Source organism: Oncorhynchus gorbuscha, linkage group LG16, assembly GCF_021184085.1.
Source record: "Oncorhynchus gorbuscha isolate QuinsamMale2020 ecotype Even-year linkage group LG16, OgorEven_v1.0, whole genome shotgun sequence".
Taxonomy (NCBI): Eukaryota; Metazoa; Chordata; class Actinopteri; order Salmoniformes; family Salmonidae; genus Oncorhynchus; species Oncorhynchus gorbuscha.
In genome coordinates, this window is record NC_060188.1 from 31,890,115 (window position 1) to 31,916,899 (window position 26,785).

The 26,785-nt window shown below is 45.6% G+C and overlaps 1 protein-coding gene across 1 annotated transcript in view; it reads left to right on the forward strand.

Annotated features, from left to right (window-relative positions):
• The first annotated feature begins 287 nt into the window (after nucleotides 1-287).
• The window catches only part of LOC123999211 (parvalbumin-7-like), a 44,598-nt gene continuing 18,100 nt past the window's right edge, over nucleotides 288-26,785 (forward strand). The window contains exon 1 of the mRNA XM_046304753.1: nucleotides 288-514. The gene's annotated coding sequence lies outside the window, so the exon portion shown is untranslated. The remainder of the gene's footprint in view (nucleotides 515-26,785) is intronic.

The following is a 26,785-nucleotide window of genomic DNA, read 5'->3' on the forward strand; positions in this document are numbered from 1 at the left end:
CCTCGCTCCACATTGTACTCCTCCTTCACTCTTCCCTTTTCCATCACCTTTTCATTCCTTTTCTGCCTCAAGTTCTTTACTGCCCTCCCTCCTCTCTCCACTCTTCTCCATCTACCTAGCGACCCTCCCTCCCCGCATCCCTTCTTCCACTATCTCCCTCCACTGCTGCAATCCCTCCCTCCTCTTAAACATCACAAAATACCCTCCTATCCCAATCCAGCCCTCTCTCCCTCTCTCCCTCCCTCTCCATTTATCTTTCCCTCCCTCTCGCTTTCTCCCCTTCATCTCACCTCCAGCCACTCAGCGCACCCTCTTCAGCAGCACCGCCCGCTCTCTTTCTCTTTCTACCTATTTCTCTCTCTCGCTCCCTTTTCTTTCTCTCTCCTTCTCTCTTTGGCTCACAGAAGGTTCCCAGGCTCCTGGTCCGTCCGTCTGTCCTTCTGCCCGTCTGCCTGACCGTCCGACGATCCCAGTGAAGCTCCAGAACCAACCCGGGACACAGACTCTCACAAAGGTAAGAAATAAGGGAAGATGAGAGGGGCTCTGCTTCCCTCAACTATCACTGATGCTGGAGGCAGACAGGATGAGGGAAATAAAGAGAAAGGGAATGGGGAGAACCAGAAATGAGAAGAGATGAAGTGGAAAAAGAAGAGGGAGAGGGGATTGGAGAGGAGGGGCGGTAAATGCAGTGCACTGGTACTTGTGAGAAGAGAGGAATATAGAAAGAGATGTTTAGACTGAAATGTAGGTGTCTTGAGGAAACTGTCTGAGAACAGAGAAAGAGAGAACAGTTTGATGCATGCAGCGAGGAGAATTAGAGAAAGGGAGAGAGGGATGGAGAGGGATGGAGAGAATGTCATGAAAATGTTGGTGTATCAGCTGTGCTGCTGCAGTAAGCAGCGGGCAGCTCTGCCTCTCCGTAAAATCCCATTCACAAATAAGAACTGAACTCTGGCGACTCCGATTGGTCCCCGAGTGGTGTGTGTTTGCTCCAATGTGCGTGTGTACTGTATTAGAGAATGAGATTGAGAAAGGGTGAGAGGGAAGGAGGGAAAGTGGGAGGGAGGAGGGGAATAGAAAGTCTATCAGATAGCTGTTCTGTGAGTCTGGTGCTAATGCTGTGCTTGAGCGGCTGCTCCAGCAGCACACACCATGCAGACTAACAGAGATAGAGAGAGAGGTGGGCTGAGGGGGTCCAAATGGAAATAATGAGTGATGTCGCTGGTGCGGGTTGGTACGCTTGTCATAATGCAGGCTAAAGAATACAGAGACGATCAGTGTGACTTTGCGACAGACTTTGGGACACTTTCCCTTTTCAACTCCTCCCTCCCCTTCCTTTCCCCTTCTCCCTGATCGCCTCCTCTCTCACTCCAGATTGCTCCCCTTTCATAACATCTGTAGAAACAGAGCTGCACTCCTGACATGCAAACAGCAGTCTGTAAGAGTGACGTTACATTTCTGGGAAACTGTCGTTGGTGCGGCAAAGTACGGGGCAACCTGAAATACATACGGGATGGAGAGAGAGGGATAGAGCGATGGGGAGAACTTCAGCAACCACAAGGGAGCTAATGGGACAGAGAGGAGAGACCGGGAGAGGGAGAGAGAGACGAAAGAGTGTGAGAGAGAGAGAAGAGAGAAAAAATGAACTGACATATGGAGGGAATGAGGGTCATAGTGAGATAGCAGGAAAAAAGGACGAGGAGGGTTGGGCAGACAGAATAAAAGGAGTAGAGAGAGAGAGAGAGAGAGAGAGAGAGAGAGACGGAACGAGAAAGAGATGTGTGGCGGTAATGCAGTGCACTGTTACTTGTGAGAAGAGAGGAATATAGAAAGAGATGTGTAGATGGAAATGGTGGGTCTTGAGGACACTGTCTGAGAATAGAGAAAGAGAGAACAGATTGATGCATGCAACCGGCAGACAGAGAAAGGGAGACAGGGAGAGATAGGGATTGTAAGAGAGAGGGATGGAGAGGGATATAAAGAATGTCAAGAAAATGTTGATGTGTCAGCTGTGCAGCTGCAGAAAGCAGGAAGCAGCGGCAGCTCTGCCTCTCCGTAAAATCCCATTCACAAAAAAGACCTGGAATAGACGTTGAATTGACGTCGGTGCCCAGTGTGTAGAAAGATACTTCTTTCCCCTGCTCCATCCATTCTCCATCTCTTTTTCACTACCTATAGTATTTCACACCCCATCACTCCTCTTTCATTAGAAGTGAACGTGAGGGGTGTGATGCATGACTCTAGTCTATATCATCTCATGAATTTCTAGGGATTCACTGATTTAGAAGCGAGCGGCTCTTTGGAGTGTGAAATACAACCTTGTGAAATGTACCGCCGAAGTGTCTGACGCATTCGTGGCAGCTGGGATCTGCTGGGATACCCAAAACAGCACAGGACAGGAGTGATGGGGATGTGCACGGGAACGTGGTGGAAGGGTGGGACTCTGAGGAGATTTCAGGGTTGTGTCAGTGCGGGGAACTGAGTTCTTGTTGGGTACACCTTCCGCTTGGTGGCAGCTATGTGTTCAAGGGTTCTGCCTCTGGTATGGTTTGCCGCTGCAGTGTGTGTTAGAGTGACTTTCATCCTCCTTCTTCTTGAGGCGTCTCTCCACAAACCCTGTCTGAAATAGGGGAGTAATTAAAGCATTCAAGCATGTAATTGTGTGTGTGTGTGTGTGTGTGTGTGTGTGTGTGTGTGTGTGTGTGTGTGTGTGTGTGTGTGTGTGTGTGTGTGTGTGTGTGTGTGTGTGTGTGTGTGTGTGTGTGTGTGTGTGTGTGTGTGTGTGTGTGTGTGTGTGTGTGTGTGTGCGTGTGCGTGTGCGCAAACAAACCGGACCAGAGCAGGCCTCTTCAGCGCAATGTGGCACCGCAGTTAATGAAGCACGTCTCATCCCCGATCCCTGTCTCTTATTCAGGCATGGGCAGATTAATGACACCATGGAACATGGATGGGATTAGAGTACCAATCCAACAGAGATGATCAATCTAGCCTGCTAGTACCAGTACCAGTTCAGCAGCCCCACATACATCAAACTACAGATCTACTTATTATCTATATATTCTCTCCAATTCCACATAGACGTGTGTGGGTGCCTTTCTGCGTGTGCAGCGCACGTATGTTTGAGTGAGTTTGAGTGAGTGGGTAGCTAGCTGGGTGCCAGTGGGTGAAATAATAGGAGAATGTCATGATTGCTTGGAAGAAGAGACATTTGTTGTGTGGGATTGTGTAGGTGAGAGGTTGTTAGATGTTAAGATAGGACCAGCTAATTGTGTGTGGACGGATCCAGAGTGCATGTTTGAATTTTTACGTGGGCAGCCTCAAAACTGAACGTTATGAAACTAAAGCACAGCTGCGTTCTATGGTCCGAAAGGCATCACCCACAACTACACTCTTTGAATAAAGGATTCCAAAAGGATTCTTCGGCCGTCCCTATGGGAGAAACCATTTTGGTTCCAAGTAGAACCCTTTTGGGATCCATGTAGAACCCTCTGAGGAAAGGGTTCTTCGTGGAACTCAAAAGGGTTCTTCAAAGGGTTCTCCTATGGGGACCGGCAAAGAATCCTTTTCAGTTCTCTTTTTCTAAGAGTGTACAGGGATGTGACTATAATATGTTGCTTCCCCCACTTAAAAGGCTACTTGAAAGTAGCCACTCCCATTATGTGCATTTCTGATAGATGGAATTGAATGAATTTAAACAAAGCTATTCTCAATTTGCGCTGATAGATTTTGACATTAAAAACTGGGAATTGACACAGAGTTAATCGACCTCCGGTGCAGAGCGTTAATGAAAAAACAGGTCGCCATCATTATAAAGAGGTGAATAAATGGGGGGGGGGGAGAAAGAAGAGAGTATTTTCCTCTCTCTTTGCTGAAGTGGCAGGCTGTAGTTATACTGTAAGGCAGTGGCAGTCGGTGACGTTTAAGTTAAGGAAGGGTCTTTTTTTTAATGAGCATGGTCTTATTTCTATTATAGCATATTGGATGACTGTCGTTCATATTTCATTCACTCAGCTCAATATAACATTAATAGGTTCGGTCTAATACATAATACTCAATGTTCCTTATACCCATCATGAGGATGGTACAACCTAGTCTATGAATGAAAGTTTACATCTAGCTAATCTAGGGTGTAATCCTTAGTCCAACAGTTGCAAACGTTTGCATCCGTTTAAGAAACATTTTTTTCCAACAGAATCAGCAGAATGAATACACCCCTGATCACGCGTAAACACAGTTCACTTTCATAGCAGCCACGTTGTATTCCTTCTTGCATCCATGAGCTCTCCTCCTCTCACCTTTTCTCTTTGTTTGTGAACTTCAATGCACAACACATCAGCTGTATGTGACCAGGTGAAAAAACCTTTTCAAGCCGAACCATATCAAAACCTCTACACACAGCTTGCATCGATGTCACGATATTACCTAAAGTAATGTCATAGTCAGCATAGCTAATAGAACTAATGTGTTAGTAAACCCGCTACAATCATGCAGTAACGCTACAGTGCACAGTCAGTAAGCAGCTCACCTTGAATTGAAAGAGTTCCAGTGTTGTGTTGGCAATCCATAGCCAGCTAGCTAAAATAGCATCCCTCTGTTTGAGCAGGGTATTTGAGAAGGCTGAACTAGCTAGCTGCACTTGCTAGCTAAGTAAGTGAAACAGATTATTTTTTAAATGACGGAATCTCTCTCTCTATCTCTCTTTTGCTTGTCCTTCATTTTGTAATAAATCAATTTGTTCAAAACTGTTCAACTATTGTCTTTCTCTCTCCTTTAGTCAAGTACTCACCGCATTGTATGCACTGCAGTGCTAGCTAGCTGTAGCTTATGCTTTCAGTGCTAGATTCATTCTCTGATCCTTTGATTGGGTGGGCAACATGTCAGTTCATGCTGTAAGAGTGTCCTCCGGAAGTTGTCATATTTACTGTGTCTATGGAAGGGGGTGAGAACCATGAGCCTCCTATAGTAGGTTTTGTATTGAAGTCAATGTACCCAGAGGAGGACGGAAGCTAGCTGTCCTCCGGCTACACCATGAAGCTACCCTACAGAGTGTTGTTGAGGCTACTGTAGACCTTCAAAGTGTGTTTTAATAGATTATTTGGTGACATTTGAATATATTTAGTAGAGATTGATTTAAAAGATCACTTTTAAATGTTTTACAACAACAACAAAAAAATCACTGGGTAGGATGGTTCTCCACTTCCTCATTTGAGGAGCCTCCACTGCTGTAAGGAGTGGGAAACTCAGAAGCTGCTGCCTGCCTGCCTGTCAGCATCGTGGGGATTGATCCCAATGTAGTTTGACACTCATGACAATTCATTACTGTGTTGAGACACTCTTGCATTAACACACACACACACACACACACACACACACACACACACACACACACACACACACACACACACACACACACACACACACACACACACACACACACACACACACACACACACACACACACACACACACACACACACACACACACACACACACACACACTTATAAACCCATTCACCTAGATGCACACATAGCGAGAGGTCACACACACCGTTCCGGAAGAGGACGTTTAGTTTTTCCATTGCTCAGCAGAACAGCACAATACCATCTCCATCCCTCCATCCCTCCATCCCTCCAGCCCCACCTACATGAACTCTCACGGTCAGGTCACCAATGCAATGCATTCATCTCTTGAGCTTTGGCCAACAAAATTCACTTAGACATCATCCTCCAACTCATAATGCCCATAATGCCTTGGGGTTAGGGTAAGGGTTAGGGTTATGTTTATAGTTAGGGGTTATAAAAAAAATAGGATTTTGAATGGGACTGAATTGTGTGTCCCAACAAGGTTAGTTATACAAGACTGTGTGTATGTGTGCGTGTATGTATGCAGTGTGTGTGTGTGTGTGTTACTGATCCGATGAAAGCACATGTGGGACCAATTGGCATTGCAGGGCTGGAAGTCGGAAGCCAGAAGCTGGAAGGGAGCCATAACTTTGAGTCACCTGCTAATAGAGAATTACGACTGTTGTGCTAATGTAGCCTGGTCCCAGATCTGTTTGTGCTTTTCCCTGCTCCATTGGCATTCCATAAGGAGTTGGCAAGAGAGCAGAAACAGGCTGGCTCCCAGGCTAGTGCTAATGATGCATGGTGCTGGAACATCAGCTGTTGTTCCTCCGACATTTTGCATCTAGATTTCAGACATTCTAGTTTTACAAACTACCTGTGTTATCTTGCAGTACGTGTATTAATGTGTGGAGGGGGGAAATTGTTGTAATTGTTTTGAAGGAAGAGGGATTTTTTGTCTGTTGTTGAATATCCAGGTGCTGATGTAATTGCCACCACACCTGCAATACCCTCCCTTTCTTGTATGTTCTTTCACTCTCTCTCTCTCTCTTCCTCACGTACTCACGTTTTTTCTTACTTTCTCTCTTATCACCGGCGCTCTGCCGGTCCAAACGAAGGTGTGAAAAGGGGACACTTCTCACTTCGTGCCAAAGTTCAGTCGATCTATTTTAGAGATTTGGCCATGTGTTTTTATTTTATTTTTAAGGCCAATGTATTTTTAAACCGCCCGAGCAACAGAGGTCGCATCGAGCAAATCTAACTTTAGTAGTGACACAGAGGCCACCGCAGCGCTGCAGGAGTCAGGCCGAGCAATTAAAACCTCCACAAACTCCTAAATGAGATCATTAGTGTGATGGGATGGATGGAAGTCATCTGGGAAGAGGCAGGGGAGACGAAAGTGGATTGAGATATTTATTTTTATGGGTCACGGAGGGAGGGGGGTTTTTGGTGAAATAAATGGGATGATAATGTAACATTGTGACCTATTTTGATGTGGCGTGACATTAAACTCCTTAATCTTTTGGAGTAAGTAAGAGTAAGAGTCAGTGGATGTGGATGATATATAGACATAGATGTAGACACATGCACAGCACAACAAATGACGCTTCTTTACCCAACATCATTTGCAAAAGGGTACTCCGGCTCTGTGACCTGAAAACAGCATCCACAGTTCATCTACGTGAGACAGGGGGCACTGTTTCACGGACAAGTGGATGAGTCAATGGAGATACTGCTGCATTCCCCACATGAGGTCTCAAACTTCTGCTCCATCTCCTCCCGAGGTTTCTCATGATTTCTCACTTACCGGCTACACAATCAGTCCCTTACAGAAGACTGCTGCCTGGTCCCTGGCTGAACAGTTCATTTCTTAGAACTACTGTTCTCTACTCCCTGCATAGAGAATAGATGCCAAGAAAGGACAACTTAGTGGGCAAAATGCAGAAGTTACCAAACTCTATTCTATTCCGTTCCAATGTGTTCTATTCTATTCCTAGCAATGACTACGATGACCAGATGTCATTGCATTATCAGTGTGATACAAGAGATACACAGATAAGCAGGACTTGGAATAGCATTCCAATAGCACCAATATACATCATATTCCACATTAGCTGTCATATTATCTGAAAATGCGCAAAGAGGATGGTGGACGTTTTTCTCCCCTCCTCTCTCCCATTGCTTTGCCAGCCGGCTAATATATTTTAGACGGGAGCTGGGAGCGTTCCGGACTGGCCCCCGATCATCATAGAGATCATCTGAATGCAGGAAACATGCAATCCCGTCTGTGTCCGAAAATCCTCTATGTCCCTACATAGTGCACTGCTTTTTAATAGAGCTCTATGGGCCCTGGTCAGAAGTAGTGTACTATCTAGCAAATAGGGTGCCATTTTGGATGCAATCGTTATGTCAGTGTGAGCAAGGGGCCTGCAGTATAGCCAGCACTAAACGTCTCTGTTTATCACGTATTACACTGATGAGCTTATTTCACTTGAATGTCATTCTCTATTTGGGAGTGTTAGGTTGAAGCCTTATCTGTGAATGGGCTTTGGTCATGATACTGTAGTACTGTAGATTCGCACGCACGCACGCACACACACGCACACGCACACGCACACACACACACACACACACACACACACACACACACACACACACACACACACACACACACACACACACACACACACACACACACACACACACACACACACACACAATCATACCATCTGTGTATGTGTGTGTGTGTGTGTGTGTGTGTGCACAGTTGCCAACAGCCACTTTAGCTCTTTTAGATTGTGTTAATCTCTCTCTATTTTCTATCTTTATGAATGACAACGCATATCGTTCCTTTGTAGAACCATGAATGTGTGCATCCCCTTCTCCCTCTTTCCTCTCCATCTCTCTCCCCATCCCTCCCTCTTCTCTGTGTGAGAGCGCTAGCTGGACACACTCAACTCAGCTTGCCCCAGGCTCGGCCCTGGCTCCCACCAGCAGAGTGTGAAGACTGTGTCAGAGTAAGAGAGGAGAGCTGTAGAGGAGGAGTGGAAGCCCAGTGCTGGACTGGCTTTTATGGTGAAAGGTCAATGTAGGGTTTATATAGCACACGCACACACGCACACACACACACACACACACACACACACACACACACACACACACACACACACACACACACACACACACACACACACACACACACACACACACACACACACACACACACACACACACACACACACACACACACACACACACACTTACTTCTGCAAGACAAGATGCGCTGTCAGGTGGCAGAGTTTCTGCTGGCAATACTGCTGACAAGGCAAGCCACTGTCAATGGGGCAGGGGCTTCAGCTACTCTGTTTGAATACACAGACACACTCCGACAATCTACACTGAAACACACACACGGACACACGCACACACACCCTGACTCACTCACACACTCAGTAAAAACATGAGCAGAGGAATGTGCAGATCTGCGTGGATGGTGGTCACCCACCCAGTCACCCACACTGCACGAGGAAACACATCAAGAGCTAATGCAAATACATGAACACATACTCAATATCTGGTTTATATTTAGTCTGATGCAAACAACCACACACAACATAACATATTTAAGTGATGTGATGTCAAAGTTCTGACGGATAGGCCACTTATGTAATGTACTACTCATTAGCCGATAATCTCGTAATTACGAAGACTGAATGACAAGTTATTACGATAACAACACCATTATAGGGTTTTGGGCTTTTGTGTTCGCAGCCTGCAGGACCTTTGGGTTAAATCCCAGACGAACAGAGAATGTGCAGACAATGTAACGCCCAAACAAATTGTATGTTCAACAATTTTAAGCAGCCCACGACTGTGGCTTTAAACCTTGTCTCCCTCTTCCTTCATCTCTCTTCTAACCCCCCCCCTCCCCCTTATCAAAGACTAGTGCAGAATACAAATTGTGTTGCGCTTTAGTTTTTTGGTACCATAAGCCTAGGGCATGAGGAGAATGGGGAATAGAAGTGAATCTGTCCCAGGAAGAGAAAGAAAGGATCCAGCACAATAGAGAGGCTTAGACCAGCCTGATGCAGACAACAAGCTGAGAGGAGAAGAAATGAGAGAAACAGAGAATAAAAGAGCAAGAGAAAATGGGAAGAGGAAGGAGGAGAACCGTCGAAAGGGAGGTGCTGGAGGGCGAGGAAGAAAGAAACAGATAAGAAAAGGAAAATGCAAACCAGAGACAGAGGCGAGGAGCCAGAGGAGCGAGGGATAAAAGACAAGAAAGTAAAAAAAGATGAAGGAGTGTGTGATGGATGGACAGGCACTGTTCTGCGGATGTATGAATCCTCAGCCTCAGCACCGTGCTAGTTGGCTAAGTGATACACAGGACCCTGATATCCAGCCCCTCCCCATAGTCTCTTTCTTTCTCTCTCACGCCTCCCCCCAGGATCCTCTGTCACCCTCTACTCCGCACACAGGGCTGTGTGACTCAAGCCTCAGCAGCCATCCAAACCCATCAGACTCATCCTGGACAGGCCTGGCTGCCACTCACACTATACTAAAGGAAACAGGAATCCCCTTCATAAACATAGACACACACACGCACACTTAGACACACACACACACACTCTCTTGACATCACCATGACCTCTTTTAGCCTCCTTTGTTCACTACAGTGGCCTACCCATGTGGATCTCTCTCTCTCTCTCTCTCTCTCTCTCTCTCTCTCTCTCTCTCTCTCTCTCTCTCTCTCTCTCTCTCTCTCTCTCTCTCTCTCTCTCTCTCTCTCTCTCTCTCTCTCTCTCTCTCTCTCTCTCTCTCTCTCTCTCACACTCACACACACACACACACTCACACACACACACACACACACACACACACACACACACACACACACACACACACACACACACACACACACACACACACACACACACACACACACACACACACACACACACACACACACACACACACACACACACACACACACACACACACACACACACACACACACACACACAGCATTGGGGGTGACAACATCTGTCTCACTTGATTTAGTGTCTTTCTCTATACACAAAGGAAAATTGGGGTGAACAGTAGAGTTTTATAGTTCAGAAGAAAAAATAAGCCCTTACATCACACCGTGTAAAGGCACTCATGCTTGAAAGGGACTGTGGTATTTGTCCTTGCAGATAGTCCTCTGAGGCGTGCACCTATAGGACACTTTTTATGGCGTGAATAGCTATCTGTAAATATCACGACAATCTAACATTGACTAGTGGCAGTTGTCACTCGAGACTCAATCAAACGCTCTTAGCATATTTGGAGGGGGAGCCCATTTACATTTACATTACATTTAAGTCATTTAGCAGACGCTCTTATCCAGAGCGACTTACAAATTGGTGCATTCACCTTATGACATCCAGTAGAACAGTCACTTTACAATAGTGCATCTAAATCTTAAAGGGGGGGGGGTGAGAAAGATTACTTATCCTATCCTAGGTATTCCTTAAAGACGTGGGGTTTCAGGTGTCTCCGGAAGGTGGTGATTGACTCCGCTGTCCTGGCATCGTGAGGGAGTTTGTTCCACCATTGGGGGGCCAGAGCAGCGAACAGTTTTGACTGGGCTGAGCGGGAACTGTACTTCCTCAGTGGTAGGGAGGCGAGCAGGCCAGAGGTGGATGAACGCAGTGCCCTTGTTTGGGTGTAGGGCCTGATCAGAGCCTGGAGGTACTGAGGTGCCGTTCCCCTCACAGCTCCGTAGGCAAGCACCATGGTCTTGTAGCGGATGCGAGCTTCAACTGGAAGCCAGTGGAGAGAGCGGAGGAGCGGGGTGACGTGAGAGAACTTGGAAAGGTTGAACACCAGACGGGCTGCGGCGTTCTGGATGAGTTGTAGGGGTTTAATGGCACAGGCAGGGAGCCCAGCCAACAGCGAGTTGCAGTAATCCAGACGGGAGGGTCATACTCTGCGGATGTTGTAGAGCATGAACCTACTGGAACGGGCCACCGCCTTGATGTTAGTTGAGAACGACAGGGTGTTGTCCAGGATCACGCCAAGGTTCTTAGCGCTCTGGGAGGAGGACACAATGGAGTTGTCAACCGTGATGGCGAGATCATGGAATGGGCAGTCCTTCCCCGGGAGGAAGAGCAGCTCCGTCTTGCCGAGGTTCAGCTTGAGGTGGTGATCCGTCATTCACACTGATATGTCTGCCAGACATGCAGAGATGCGATTCGCCACCTGGTCATCAGAAGGGGGAAAGGAGAAGATTAATTGTGTGTCGTCTGCATAGCAATGATAGGAGAGACCATGTGAGGTTATGACAGAGCCAAGTGACTTGGTGTATAGCGAGAATAGGAGAGGGCCAAGAACAGAGCCCTGGGGGACACCAGTGGTGAGAGCGCGTGGTGAGGAGACAGATTCTCGCCACGCCACCTGGTAGGAGCGACCTGTCAGGTAGGACGCAATCCAAGCGTGGGCCGTGCCGGAGATGCCCAACTCGGAGAGGGTGGAGAGGAGGATCTGATGGTTCACAGTATCGAAGGCAGCCGATAGGTCTAGAAGGATGAGAGCAGAGGAGAGAGAGTTAGCTTTAGCAGTGTGGAGCGCCTCCGTGATACAGAGAAGAGCAGTCTCAGTTGAATGACTAGTCTTGAAACCTGACTGATTTGGATCAAGAAGGTCATTCAGAGAGAGATAGCGGGAGAGCTGGCCAAGGACGGCACGTTCAAGAGTTTTGGAGAGAAAAGAAAGAAGGGATACTGGTCTGTAGTTGTTGACATCGGAGGGATCGAGTGTAGGTTTTTTCAGAAGGGGTGCAACTCTCGCTCTCTTGAAGACGGAAGGGACGTGGCCAGTGGTCAGGGATGAGTTGATGAGCGAGGTGAGGTAAGGGAGAAGGTCTCCGGAAATGGTCTGGAGAAGAGAGGAGGGGATAGGGTCAAGCGGGCAGGTTGTTGGGCGGCCGGCCGTCACAAGACGCAAGATTTCATCTGGAGAGAGAGGGGAGAAAGAGGTCAGAGCACAGGGTAGGGCAGTGTGAGCAGAACCAGCGGTGCCGTTTGACTTAGCAAACGAGGATCGGATGTCGACATTTGTACCAGAGGAGGCTGGTGGGTGAATAAATAGGAGGGGCTCATTGTAATGGTTGGAATGGAATAAATGGAACGGTATCAAAAACATGGAAATATTTCCATCCATTCCATTGCAGCTATTACGATGAGCCCATTTGTTCGGGAGTTGTTCCCATGTGGTGAATTTATGCTCAGTTCAGAGTTGTTCAGAGTACTCCTGCCCCCCTGCTGAGCTTTCTCAAACTCCCCTAAAAATAAGACAGACACTTAAAAACCTTGTGATTTATTTTTGGACTGTCTGTTTTGCCATTTATAAATTGTTTGTTCAATACATTTCTATAGGCTATAGCAATAAAGGCCAATTTATACGCAGTACCAGTCAAAGGTTTGGACACACCTACTCAGTCCAGGGTTTTTCTTCATTTTTACTGGTTTCTATATTGTAGAAGCGGTCATCAAGGCAAAGGGTGGCTATTTGAATAATCTAAAATCAAAACTATATTTTGATTTGTTTAACACGTTTTTGGTTACTACATGATTCCATATGTGTTATTTCATAGTGTTGATGTATTCACTATTATTGTACATTGCAGAAAATAAGAAAAACAAAGAAAAACCCTTGAATGAGTAGGTGTGTCCAAACTTTTGACTGGTTCTATATATACCGACAGGGGTCCTACAAATCCAAATCAAATAGCTAAATGAGCCATGGTATGACCATCTTAAAACAAGGGTTATTAAAAGAGAAGATGCATTTATCCATTTGGAAAGAAAGAGAAGAGAGACCGGAGAGAGGGAGCATTCAGAAATAGTGTATCTAGTAATGACTTGGAAGGAAACCCGGGAGTGTTCGTGAGGAATTCACATTTGTCACCCAACTGCCTGGCTTCCACCAAGAGAGGCGGGGGAGGGGGGATGACTAAGCAAGGAAAGAAAAACAAAGCAGAAATTACGTAACATAAAAACCAGGGTCATATTCACTAGATAACAAACTGAAGAAAACAGATGGCAATGGGAAGGGGCAGCCTGAACTTATAAGGAACCCTTGTTTTCCCGCTGCAAAACAAAGTGCAATAATCAGTGGCGGATTTAGGCATTAGCGACATTGGCAGCCGCCGAGGGCGGCATCTTGCCGTGGGCGGCACCGGGCGCTCTCACAAAAAAAATAAATAATAATAATAATAAAATATAAAAAATCGTGACATTTACAAAATGGTGACATTTACGCAATCATTTTTCTATTGCTCATTTGCATGTCACGTCAATGATATCATGTCACCATATGGGACTGTGGGTCAATTAACCTTGTCGGAGTGGGCACACTGATTCTAGTTTGTGAGCTAGGCAGGCTACTGCCTGGGAAGGTCTACCACTCAGAAGTACGAGATGGGGAGGGGGGGCGGGGGTTGGTTGACCTGAGGTCTCCCACTGGATGCCCGAGGTAGGGGGAGTGGGGGAATCTATTAAATAGCGAACTATCTTTGTACAGTACTGCAATTAGTTGTGCAATTTAGTTTGTGTGTTTCTTGTTTGAAGTGCAATAGTGTAATTATCAGGTTCTCTTATTTATAAGTGTGTTATCCTATTTGTGTGATATAAGATTAGTGCTTTTTGTTTGCAATGGGTAATAGTGTAATAATTTTATTCTCTTCTTTATTTGTATTTATATACTTCAATTTGTTTTTATTTTACGAGTCTTATTTTAAATGGATTTTAGGAAATATGTCAGAAACCGGAGAGAGGGAGCCAAGGACTGGAGAGTTGGATGCAACAAACCAAAAACTATTTGGAGAAGGAGCAGAGCGGAATATATATATATATATATTTCTTTAATAAAGAGTAGCAAATAAGTAGAGTCCTTCAAATGGGCTGATTAAACATGTACTGTAGCTTGCTGAGGCATCTGCGAGAAGAGACTGGTGATTCCATATGCATAACAGGCCCTTGACAGGGAGAGGGCAGGTGAGGTGCCTCCTGTCTGGCAGGTAGAATACTACCGAGCTCCATAGATTTCCACTCCATTTGTACAATTGGCAGAAATGCAGGGGGCAGAGGAGGAGAGGAGAGTAAAAAGAGAGGAAATGCACTCTTGCATTTCATTTGGCGCTGGTTGCATTTGGAGGAGCAGAGCGATGAGGAGAAAACTCAGCCAAGCCAGCAGCATGGCACCTCAATCACACCGTATCTATCTCTGCTCAGAGCAGCATCCACTGGGCCGTTACTGAAGCAGTTTAGCTTATCAGCTCCTCTCCTCCAAGGCTTCTCTCACTTCCATTCCTCCCTCCGGGGCGCTGCCACCTCGCAAGCCTCACACGCCTCTCCTAATTATGCCCTCTTGTCTGTCTCCCAGCCTCCCCTTCCTCCCCTCTCTCTCTCCCCCCACTCATCTTGTCACCTCCAATTCTAGTTCAGGTGGCTTATTGGCAGGGCCACTTCAGGTTAAAAACCAATGCTGGCATTCTGAGCAGATTCCAGTATCATCACGGCAACAGTTGGCAACAGGTTGGTATCAGAATGGTAACAACAGTGGGCAACGTCAATAGATTATCATTGTTCTGAACCCCGGTCAGTTCCTTGGGATTACCTTGTTTAATTAGGGGCTGTTTTCGAAATGCAAATAGCCAAGGTCATGCGCGAGCACTAAGGCTGGGAACGATCGCCATTTATCAATGGTGATCTCCTACCGGTGCGTTTATGACACTCATTGGATTGTTTTATAATCACACTTTTTCTACGCGTATGAACATTCTGAGTTCCGTTCGTCAATAGTATTTGAGATAAATTGATATATGAGGCCCCAGGTGATCCTCGTCTATGTTCTGTCGACTTTCCCACTGCCTGTGCTCTGTAAGAGGAACGATACATGGAGAAAGTACTGGTTAAAAAGTTTGGCTGCATCAAATTTCCTTTACAACCCCCCAAAATATTTGTATTTTGCCCTCAGTCTGATAGTCTTTATCATGTGTGTCTTTCACCAGTAGAAGAGCTTCTAGCCAAGCCTGGCTACAGATGAACTAGTCCCGTCTTTGTGTTCACATTCAAACCCCTCTGCCGATATCTGTGAGACTAAGATATAGAGAGAGAAATAGTGGAAGACATGAAAAAAAAGTGAGGGAGAGCAAGCCGGTGGAAGGATATGAGAGAGAGAGACAGCTCGTGTGAAAGTGTGGGCATCTAAGTGCCTCGGGAGAAACAGGCAACATTAGTATGTGAGTAACTGAGCTGAGCTCTCGTGGCTCTCTGCTCTAGTGTGATGTCTTTAAAAAGCAGGCTCCTTCTCAAATGCATTGTTGTTCCTCCACTGGCTTGCCTTTTGGCCAGTGAGTATAACCTCCAAGATAACTCATATCCTTTCACCAACCCGTAATTGTGTGGAAAGAGTCACAGTATAGTTTACGACTCAGTTAATTATTATGAGTCTGTATTATCCAGGGTTGGGGTTAATTCCATGGAATTTCCAGTCAATTCAAGAAGTACAATGAAATTAAAATTAACTTCAATGCTTTTCAATTAGGAAACATTTGATCTTGAATTGGAGTTTGGTTCACTTTTTTAGAATTGACTGGAATTGAAATTAAATTGACCCCAACCCTGGAATTAACCCTCCGACCCTACACTACACTTGTCCTCTCCTCTCCTCTCCTCTCCTCTCCTCTCCTCTCCTCTCCTCTCCTCTCCTCTCCTCTCCTCTCCTCTCCTCTCCTCTCCTCTCCTCTCCTCTCCTCTCCTCTCCTCTCCTCTCCTCTCCTCTCCTCTCCTCTTCTCTTCTCTTCTCTTCTCCTCTCCTCTCCTCTCCTCTCCGACTCACTGACTTCTGACCCAAGGGGCACCAACAGGGCCATGAACCATCCTCATCATATAGGCAGGCCTATAATGTGAGCCGAAATGGGTCTTCTCTATGACTCCATCTCTCTGTGTAGGCAGAAGAAAACACAATGTACTGGCAGATAGAGAAATATACACGGCAGGCATGAAAAAAATTGCCTACAGTGGCGCGGTAATCTAAGAGTGAGCACTATCGGGTCCTTGCTCGCTAGCTGCTGACAGTATGGGCGTAATATCAAACCGTAGTCCTTCCTCTGACCGTCAGGCTCTGTGAAGCATGAGAGGGTGTGAGCGGGTTTAAAGCTTGATCAATAGCTCAACCTTTGGGCCGACATGGCTGAATAGTATCCGTTACTCTCCCGGGACTCTGCGTCCCTTCGTTTGTTCAACGGCCAGAATCAAAAAGTTGCGCAGGCCAGGCGAATGTCAATGTTCTTGACTTCCAAAAAGAGTGTGCATGTGTGTGTGCATGTGCACGTGTGTTGTGCACGTTTAATAGTGCTCTCTGTCACCTCGGAGAACAAAGAAAGAGTAATAGAATGCATAGTAAAAGGAAATAAGAAGATGGCAGAGAGAAAGAAGAAGAGAGAGAGAGGGAGAGATGGCGATAGAAAGGGAGAATGTGTGAGAGATAAAGAGAGAGTTGAAGAGAAACCACATTTTTTAACCATATTATTCAGTTTGTTCAACGGCCAGAATCAGAAAGCTGCGCAAGCCAGGCGAATGTCAATGTTCTTGACTTCCAAAAAGAGTGTTTCAGACCCCTTGACTTTTTTACAGCCTTATTCTAAAATTGATTAAATGAAATAACGTCCTCATCAATCTACACACAATACCCCTAAATGACAAAGTGAAAACCAAAATAACTTATTCAACGTCAATTTTGACGTTGAATATCCCTTTGAGCATGGTGAAGTTATTACTTATACTTTGGATGGTGTATCAATACACCCAGTCACTACAAAGATACAGGGGAAATTCAATACAGCATTTTACTGAGTACAACTCTCCATATTTCAAGCATTTTGTTAGCTGCATCATGTTACGGGTATGCATTTAATCGTTAAGGACTGTGGAGTTTTTCAGGATAAAAAATACATGGAATGGAGCTAAGCATAGGCATTATCCACCGGGGATATCTGGTTCTGTCTGCTTTCCACCAGACACTGGGAGATTAATTCACCATTCAGCTGGACAATAACCTAAAACACCAATTATACACTGGAATTGCTTACTATGTTGTTTCTACTGAGCATACGGTATGTACAGTATGTATGTATAGAGCATAATGTATTTACAGTTTTATTCACATGTTTTCAAGTTCTGGTGACAAATCATGCTTTCCGGTTATTGCATAGATTGTAATGGACACCTATGATGTGTGTAAAATACTTTTTTGAAGGTTGTACTGATGATAATGAGCTAATAGGAGTCAATTTGCCAGCTATGTGTGGCGCCATGTTTGTTGACATTATACAATGCATTCTGGGTGTCACGTAAACGTCTATCAGACCAAAGATGTTGAAGGAATGGTTCACTCATCTCTCTAATAAACTTATGCTATTGAATGAAGGGAAGGGAATGATCGTACACGACACACCCCCTTCAACATGCATAATGCAAACAGACCAAACTTATCTGGTCTCCTTGTACTATCTTTGGTTGACGTGAAAAAATAAACATGCTGGCATGCACAAACTACCCATCATTGGAATCCTTTTGATTTCTAGAAAGTGTTTTACTCAATCATTTTGATCAATGTTGATCTCACCAGTGATGCGATTACTTTTAATAGAAATTGCTATTAGCCAATTCATATTGTAGTTTCTGTCAGCCGAGAATTCTATAAATATGACCGCTTGTTTTATGTCAATCTTTCCTCAGTTAGCGATAGGACTAATGTGCTCTACATTTTCCGGTTTGGATGATTGTGTTATGCTGTCGCTACTTCTGTGAATGTCTGAACATTGCATCCAAAAATAAAGTGGACACATTCAGGACATACCTTTGTAAGGACTGTGTTTGTGCAAAATCTTTCTGTGAAAAAACAGTGTGGCAAGCTCAAATGTTGGCTGTCGTGTCCATCAAAACTAGATGCTCTAAATAAGCGTTCTAATCACACCGGTTTGAGCGTACGCTCCAGGGACCACTGTAGAATGGACACACCCATTTGTTGGTGCATGTGAAAAGGTTCAAAGTTGAAGGGGTTGTAAATACTTTCTGAAGGCACTGTTTTTGTCAAAATTGTTCATTAAAATGGATGAAAAAAGTATTTTTGGCCTGCTATTAGCCCAAACAAACTTATTGGATAACATATTCACGACATGGAACCACAGATAGTCCCCCAAAAAATATCAAAAGCAGGTTTGCTCTGAAGTGTCTCTCCTATATCTGAGAGATATGAGAAAGATCAGTGGGTAGCCCAAACATGGTCCAAACGGTATTAGTGGGTAGCCCAAACGTAGTCCAAACGGTATTAGTGGGTAGCCCAAACGTAGTCCAAACGGTATTAGTGGGTAGCCCAAACGTAGTCCAAACGGTATTAGTGGGTAGCCCAAACATAGTCCAAACCGTATTAGTGGGTTGCCCAAACGTAGTCCAAACGGTATTAGTGGGTAGCACAAACGTAGTACAAACGGTATTAGTGGGTAGCCCAAACGTAGTCCAAACGGTATTAGTGGGTAGCCCAAACATAGTCCAAACGGTATTAGTGGGTAGCCCAAACGTAGTCCAAACCATATTAGTGGGTAGCACAAACGTAGTACAAACGGTATTAGTGGGTAGCCCAAACGTAGTCCAAACGGTATTAGTGGGTAGCCCAAACGTAGTCCAAACCGTATTAGTGGGTAGCCCAAACGTAGTCCAAACGGTATTAGTGGGTAGCCCAAACGTAGTCCAAACCGTATTAGTGGGTAGCCCAAACGTAGTCCAAACGGTATTAGTGGGTAGCCCAAACATAGTCCAAACCGTATTAGTGGGTTGCCCAAACGTAGTCCAAACGGTATTAGTGGGTAGCCCAAACGTAGTCCAAACCGTATTAGTGGGTAGCACAAACGTAGTACAAACGGCATTAGTGGGTAGCCCAAACGTAGTCCAAACGGTATTAGTGGGTAGCCCAAACGTAGTCCAAACGGTATTAGTGGGTAGCCCAAACATAGTCCAAACCGTATTAGTGGGTTGCCCAAACGTAGTCCAAACGGTATTAGTGGGTAGCCCAAACGTAGTCCAAACCGTATTAGTGGGTAGCACAAACATAGTACAAACGGTATTAGTGGGTAGCCCAAACGTAGTCCAAACGGTATTAGTGGGTAGCCCAAACGTAGTCCAAACCGTATTAGTGGGTAGCCCAAACGTAGTCCAAAAGGTATTAGTGGGTAGCCCAAACGTAGTCCAAACGGTATTAGTGGGTAGCCCAAACGTAGTCCAAACGGTATTAGTGGGTAGCCTAAACGTAGTCCAAACGGTATTAGAGGGTAGCCCAAACGTAGTCCAAACGGTATTAGTGGGTAGCCCAAACGTAGTCCAAATGGTATTAGTGGGTAGCCCAAACGTAGTCCAAACCGTATTAGTGGGTAGCACAAACGTAGTCCAAATGGTATTAGTGGGTAGCCCAAACGTAGTCCAAATGGTATTAGTGGGTAGCACAAACATAGTCCAAATGGTATTAGTGGGTAGCCCAAACGTAGTCCAAACCGTATTAGTGGGTAGCCTAAACGTAGTCCAAACCGTATTAGTGGGTAGCACAAACGTAGTCCAAATGTTATTAGTGGGTAGCCCAAACGTAGTCCAAACCGTATTAGTGGGTTGCCCAAACGGTATTAGTGGGTAGCCCAAACGTAGTCCAAACGGTACTAGTGGTTAGCTCAAACGGTATTAGTGGGTAGCCCAAACGTAGTCCAAACGGTATTAGTGGGTAGCCCAAACGTAGTCCAAACGGTATTAGTGGGTAGCCCAAACATAGTCCAAACCGTATTAGTGGGTTGCCCAAACGTAGTCCAAACGGTATTAGTGGGTAGCACAAACGTAGTACAAACGGTATTAGTGGGTAGCCCAAACGTAGTCCAAACGGTATTAGTGGGTAGCCCAAACATAGTCCAAACGGTATTAGTGGGTAGCCCAAACGTAGTCCAAACCATATTAGTGGGTAGCACAAACGTAGTACAAACGGTATTAGTGGGTAGCCCAAACGTAGTCCAAACGGTATTAGTGGGTAGCCCAAACGTAGTCCAAACCGTATTAGTGGGTAGCCCAAACGTAGTCCAAACGGTATTAGTGGGTAGCCCAAACGTAGTCCAAACCGTATTAGTGGGTAGCCCAAACGTAGTCCAAACGGTATTAGTGGGTAGCCCAAACATAGTCCAAACCGTATTAGTGGGTTGCCCAAACGTAGTCCAAACGGTATTAGTGGGTAGCCCAAACGTAGTCCAAACCGTATTAGTGGGTAGCACAAACGTAGTACAAACGGCATTAGTGGGTAGCCCAAACGTAGTCCAAACGGTATTAGTGGGTAGCCCAAACGTAGTCCAAACGGTATTAGTGGGTAGCCCAAACATAGTCCAAACCGTATTAGTGGGTTGCCCAAACGTAGTCCAAACGGTATTAGTGGGTAGCCCAAACGTAGTCCAAACCGTATTAGTGGGTAGCACAAACATAGTACAAACGGTATTAGTGGGTAGCCCAAACGTAGTCCAAACGGTATTAGTGGGTAGCCCAAACGTAGTCCAAACCGTATTAGTGGGTAGCCCAAACGTAGTCCAAAAGGTATTAGTGGGTAGCCCAAACGTAGTCCAAACGGTATTAGTGGGTAGCCCAAACGTAGTCCAAACGGTATTAGTGGGTAGCCTAAACGTAGTCCAAACGGTATTAGAGGGTAGCCCAAACGTAGTCCAAACGGTATTAGTGGGTAGCCCAAACGTAGTCCAAATGGTATTAGTGGGTAGCACAAACGTAGTCCAAATGGTATTAGTGGGTAGCCCAAACGTAGTCCAAATGGTATTAGTGGGTAGCACAAACATAGTCCAAATGGTATTAGTGGGTAGCCCAAACGTAGTCCAAACCGTATTAGTGGGTAGCCTAAACGTAGTCCAAACCGTATTAGTGGGTAGCACAAACGTAGTCCAAATGTTATTAGTGGGTAGCCCAAACGTAGTCCAAACCGTATTAGTGGGTTGCCCAAACGGTATTAGTGGGTAGCCCAAACGTAGTCCAAACGGTACTAGTGGTTAGCTCAAACGGTATTAGTGGGTAGCCCAAACGTAGTCCAAATGGTTTTAGTGGGTAGCCCAAACGGTATTAGTGGGTAGCCCAAACGGTATTAGTGGGTTGCCCAAACTTAGTCCAAATGGTATTAGTGGGTAGCCCAAACGTAGTCCAAACGGTATTAGTGGGTAGCCCAAACGTAGTCCAAATGGTATTAGTGGGTAGCCCAAACGTAGTCCAAACCGTATTAGTGGGTAGCCTAAATGTAGTCCAAACCGTATTAGTGGGTAGCACAAACGTAGTCCAAATGGTATTTGTGGGTAGCCCAAACGTAGTCCAAACGGTATTAGTGGGTTGCCCAAAAGTAGTCCAAACCGTATTAGTGGGTTGCCCAAACGGTATTAGTCGGTAGCCCAAACGTAGTCCAAATGGTTTTAGTGGATAGCCCAAACGTAGTCCAAACGGTATTAGTGGGTAGCCCAAACGTAGTCCAAACGGTATTAGTGGGTAGCCCAAACGTAGTCCAAACGGTATTAGTGGGTAGCCCAAACGTAGCCCAAACGGTATTAGTGGGTAGCACAAACGTAGTCCAAACCGTATTAGTGGGTTGCCCAAACGGTATTAGTGGATAGCCCAAACGTAGTCCAAACGGTATTAGTGGGTAGCCCAAACGTAGTCCAAACGGTACTAGTGGTTAGCTCAAACGGTATTAGTGGGTAGCCCAAACGTAGTCCAAATGGTTTTAGTGGGTAGCCCAAACGGTATTAGTGGGTAGCCCAAACGGTATTAGTGGGTAGCCCAAACTTAGTCCAAATGGTATTAGTGGGTTGCCCAAACATAGTCCAAACGGTATTAGTGGGTAGCCCAAACGTAGTCCAAATGGTATTAGTGGGTAGCCCAAACGTAGTCCAAACCGTATTAGTGGGTAGCCTAAATGTATTCCAAACCGTATTAGTGGGTAGCCCAAACGTACTCCAAACCGTATTAGTGGGTAGCCCAAACGGTATTAGTGGGTAGCCCAAACGTAGTCCAAACCGTATTAGTGGGTTGCCCAAATGGTATTAGTGGGTAGCCCAAACGTAGTCCAAATGGTTTTAGGGGTAGCCCAAACATAGTCCAAACAGTATTAGTGGGTAGCCCAAACGTAGTCCAAACCGTATTAGTGGGTAGCCCAAACGTAGTCCAAACGGTATTAGTGGGTAGCCCAAACGTAGCCCAAACGGTATTAGTGGGTAGCCCAAACGTAGTCCAAATCGTATTAGTGGGTAGCCCAAACGTAGTCCAAATCGTATTAGTGGGTTGCCCAAACGGTATTAGTGGGTAGCCCAAATGTAGTCCAAACGGTACTAGTGGTTAGCCCAAACGGTATTAGTGGGTAGCCCAAACGTAGTCCAAACGGTATTAGTGGGTAGCCCAAACGTAGTCCAAATGGTTTTCGTGGGTAGCCCAAACGTAGCCCAAACGGTATTTGTGGGTAGCCCAAACGGTATTAGTGGGTAGCCCAAGCGGTCCGGATGATACAGACAGAAGCTGTGTTAGACTTTCTGTAAGCACTGTATTCTCCCCCCAGTCACTAGAGAAGCAGTTCCCTTATTCCACCACTTGGCACTGTGTGTACACATGGTCATGGCTGTGTGTAAATGTACGCACCTTCTCAAGCAAACATTTACATGGATAAATCTCACACTTTGAGTGGAAATGATCTCACCCATGGTTTACGCACAGATTTGGGCCTGTGCATGACTGAGAAATGAGGTCCATGGTGTGCAGTCAGCTACTATTAAAAGATTAAACTGAAGCTGGGAATATTTACTTTTATTCTGTTTCAAAAATGTTCTTTTATCTTTTTTTAACCAGTGATCCCTCTATGACTTGTCTCAGATGTAACAGCATGGGTTGGATATTCTATATTTTTGATAAAATATTCATTGTTTCCGTTTGTTCATACAAATCATGAATGATTCAGAAAGAGTTGTTCAAAGACCCTGAGAAATATCACCCGATACCCCAATTAGAAGACAATGGCTTGTGTGTGCATGCGTGCATGCGGTGTGTGTGAGTGCATGCGTGTGTGTGTGTGCGCATTTGTGTATGTGTACATGTGTGTGTGTGTGTGGCCCATTAAATTGGGATTGTGTCGACTGGAATTCCCCAAATAATTGTGAATAAAAATGAACCAACATTTTGGTTAGTTTCTCCGAAACTGAAATGTGATATTTTGTGAATATAATTTCTTCTGAGCGAGATAACAACAGTTACTGGGGTAAAGCTCATTCCCTATATTGAGCACATCTGAAAAACCACTTCAAAATCTGCGACACACTTTGAAACCTAACACCGCCTATACTTTACATACAGTATATTTTACTAAATATTTATTTAGTCCAAAGAAATTAATGCTTCTTTAGGTAATTACACTATCAAATCAAATCCAATTTTATTTGTCACATACACATGGTTAGCAGATGTTAATGCGAGTGTAGCGAAATGCTTGTGCTTCTAGTTCCGACAATGCAGTGATAACCAACAAGTAATCTAACAATTCCAAAACTACTGTCTTATACACAGTGTAAGGGGATAAGGAATATGTACATAAGGATATATGAATGAGTGATGGTACAGAGCAGCATACAGTAGATGGTATCGAGTACAGTATATACATATGAGATGAGTGTGTAGACAAAGTAAACAAAGTGGCATAGTTAAAGTGGCTAGTGATACATGTATTACATAAGGATGCAGTCGATGATGTAGAGTACAGTATATACATATGCATATGAGATGAATAATGTAGGGTAAGTAACATTATATAAGGTAGCATTGTTTAAAGTGGCTAGTGATATATTTACATCATTTCCCATCAATTCCCATTATTAAAGTGGCTGGAGTTGGGTCAGTGTCAATGACAGTGTGTTGGCAGCAGCCACTCAATGTTAGTGGTGGCTGTTTAACAGTCTGATGGCCTTGAGATAGAAGCTGTTTTTCAGTCTCTCGGTCCCAGCTTTTATGCACCTGTACTGACCTCGCCTTCTGGATGATAGCGGGGTGAACAGGCAGTGGTTCGGGTGGTTGATGTCCTTGATGATCTTTATGGCCTTCCTGTAACATCGGGTGGTGTAGGTGTCCTGGAGGGCAGGTAGTTTGCCCCCGGTGATGCGTTGTGCAGTCCTCACTACCCTCTGGAGAGCCTTACGGTTGAGGGCGGAGCAGTTGCCGTACCAGGCGGTGATACAGCCCGCCAGGATGCTCTCGATTGTGCATCTGTAGACGTTTGTGAGTGCTTTTGGTGACAAGCCGAATTTCTTCAGCCTCCTGAGGTTGAAGAGGCGCTGCTGCGCCTTCTTCACGACGCTGTCAGTGTGAGTGGACCAATTCAGTTTGTCTGTGATGTGTATGCCGAGGAACTTAAAACTTGCTACCCTCTCCACTACTGTTCCATCGATGTGGATAGGGGGGTGTTCCCTCTGCTGTTTCCTGAAGTCCACAATCATCTCCTTAGTTTTGTTGACATTGAGTGTGAGGTTATTTTCCTGACACCACACTCCGAGGGCCCTCACCTCCTCCCTGTAGGCCGTCTCGTCGTTGTTGGTAATCAAGCCTACCACTGTTGTGTCGTCCGCAAACTTGATGATTGAGTTGGAGGCGTGCGTGGCCACGCAGTCGTGGGTGAACAGGGAGTACAGGAGAGGGCTCAGAACGCACCCTTGTGGGGCCCCCGTGTTGAGGATCAGTGGGGAGGAGATGTTGTTGCCTACCCTCACCACCTGGGGGCGGCCCGTCAGGAAGTCCAGTACCCAGTTGCACAGGGCGGGGTCAAGACCCAGGGTCTCGAGCTTGATGACGAGCTTGGAGGGTACTATGGTGTTGAATGCCGAGCTGTAGTCGATGAACAGCATTCTCACATAGGTATTCCTCTTGTCCAGGTGGGTTAGGGCAGTGTGCAGTGTGGTTGAGATTGCATCATCTGTGGACCTATTTGGGCGGTAAACAAATTGGAGTGGGTCTAGGGTGTCAGGTAGGGTGGAGGTGATATGGTCCTTGACTAGTCTCTCAAAGCACTTCATGATGACGGAAGTGAGTGCTACGGGGCGGTAGTCGTTTAGCTCAGTTACCTTAGCTTTCTTGGGAACAGGAACAATGGTGGCCCTCTTGAAGCATTTGGGAACAGCAGACTGGTATAGGGATTGATTGAATATGTCCGTAAACACACCGGCCAGCTGGTCTGCGCATGCTCTGAGGGCGCGGCTGGGGATGCCGTCTGGGCCTGCAGCCTTGCGAGGGTTAACACGTTTAAATGTCTTACTCACCTCAGCTGCAGTGAAGGAGAGACCGCATGTTTTTGTTGTAATATGGTGCTATTGCATCGACCATGATAAATATAATGGGTACATCCCAAATGACACCCAATTCCCTATATAGTGCCATTATGGACACACTGTAATGACTGGCACTGCTGAGGGATATTAGAGTATAGTGGATCGATGTGCACGGGGGTGCATTAACTTGGCTTAATTGTTCTATGGTGGCCACTCCTTGGCTCCCATACACTGCCCACACACACACACACACACACACATAAGTACACACACACACACACGCTGCCCATACATATACACACACAGAGAGAGAGAGAGAGAGAGAGAGAGAGAGAGAGAGAGAGAGAGAGAGAGAGAGAGAGAGAGAGAGAGAGAGAGAGAGAGAGAGAGAGAGAGAGAGAGAGAGAGAGAGAGAGAGAGAGAGAGACACACACACACACAGAGACACACACACCACCCTCATAGCCCATGTAACAGCTAATTGATTGTGTGAAGTAATAATACAGACCTTCCCAACCAAGCGACTCAAGGCATCCTTCACCTGCGAACAAACTTGGATTTTAACTGCAATGCGGCTGGGTCCCGGGGAAGAACAGGTAGCGTAGAGTTAACGGCAGTGGATTGTTAAAGGGCCCTTCAAGAAGCCTATTGTATTTGTTCACATGTGAAGACACTCCAATCCAACATCTTGTCTGCGTTCTAAATGGACGTACCCCTGACTGAGTGGATGTGCGGGCCAGTCGGTCGGTGTTGATGTTTCAATTTCAAGCGGTGTGTGTTCTGTCTTTGTGAGCGCTGCCGTCTCTTTAATGTTTTTATAATGTGGTACATTTGGCAACACAGTCAGAGATAGCATATCCCCCTAAATGGACACGAGTCAGAACCAGCGCCAGCCTTTCAAGTCTGTTCAACAACAACTATTACTGAGCAAAAATATAAACGCTACATGTAAAGACATTTTCCGTACGCACAAAAAGCTTACTTTTGTCAAATGTTGTGCACAAATTTGTTTACATCCCTGTTAGT